The sequence below is a fragment of the Sceloporus undulatus genome, chromosome 2 (assembly GCF_019175285.1).
Source record: "Sceloporus undulatus isolate JIND9_A2432 ecotype Alabama chromosome 2, SceUnd_v1.1, whole genome shotgun sequence".
Classification (NCBI taxonomy): domain Eukaryota; kingdom Metazoa; phylum Chordata; class Lepidosauria; order Squamata; family Phrynosomatidae; genus Sceloporus; species Sceloporus undulatus.
In genome coordinates, this window is record NC_056523.1 from 82,792,632 (window position 1) to 82,793,862 (window position 1,231).

Sequence of the window (1,231 nt, forward strand, 5' to 3'; positions counted from 1 at the left end):
CCCCCCCTTGCCCGCCTCCTCCTGATAGGCCAAAGGCCCCATGCCCTCACGCGAGAGGCCAAAGGCTCCGGCGGCAATCGGCGTCAGGACCGGGCTGGGGCCGGTCCCAAGGCCTTGCCGGGCCGCATCCGGCCCGCGGGCCGCAGGTTGCCTACCCCTGTGCTACAAGATAGTTTTTCTGGGTGTTTTTAGGCTCTGTGGCCATGTTCTAGAAGAGTTTATTCTGAAGATGCCAACCACAGGTGCAGGCGAAACGTCAGGAAGAAACTCTCCTAGAACATGGCCACAGAGCCCCTAAAACCTCACAAAAAAACTATGGATGCTGATGATGAAAGCCTTTGACTTCACAGTGCTACACAATCTCTCTACATCCTGGTCCCCAGCATCATAGCCCAATGCTGAAACCACTGCACCACACTGTCTCCTCTGAGCTGCCCCCTCTTGACAGACCCAAAAGGCTGTCATTGCCCCCCTCAGGAATCTGTGGATCATCCTCTGGCCCTCTCTGCCCTGTTCACGGGGCCTTTCGTGGGCTTCACAGAACCCCTCTGTTGCGGGGAAGATGGAGTGCCAGGGAGCAAGGAGGGCATGGACAGAAACAAGGTTCCAGCAGACTTTGGATGGAGCCATGAGTTGAAAGGCAAGTGGTAGTCCAGCCTTGAGAGGAACCTGAGCAGAAACTCAGAGACAAATCCTGTGCTACCTTTGCTTGTCAGTGGTTAGGCTTCACCTGTCTTATTCTGACCCCTATCCCCCTCCTCAGATGGCCTGGATATAAGAATGAGAGTCACTGGACATATATTGTCACTGTGGGTTGGGCCCTCAGGGTCCCTGCCAGGTCTGTGACCATTCTAGGTGGTTGACTTCAGAGGAATGTATTTAAATATCCCTATTTCAGAGTGTCCCCATATGTAAGTATATTAAAAGCTCTTTGTTACTGAACTATGTTCAGTCTCTCTGTGTGTGACTGGCAGATTTCCTTAACAGCTCCCAAGTAAATGTTCCTTTAGAGATGGAAGGAATTGAATCCTGAGTTTTTGACATGAATATGAAAACTGGGATTGATAATGGAAAGGTGTGATGATCTAGAAGATCAACCCTACTATTAGGCAAAGCGAGGCACCTGTCTCAGGTGGCAGATACTAGGCATAGACAGTAGGAAGAGGCTGGAGAATATGATTGTGGGTGTCCTATAGCCGGCTGTTGCCCTTCAAGCTAACCTGCTTCCCTG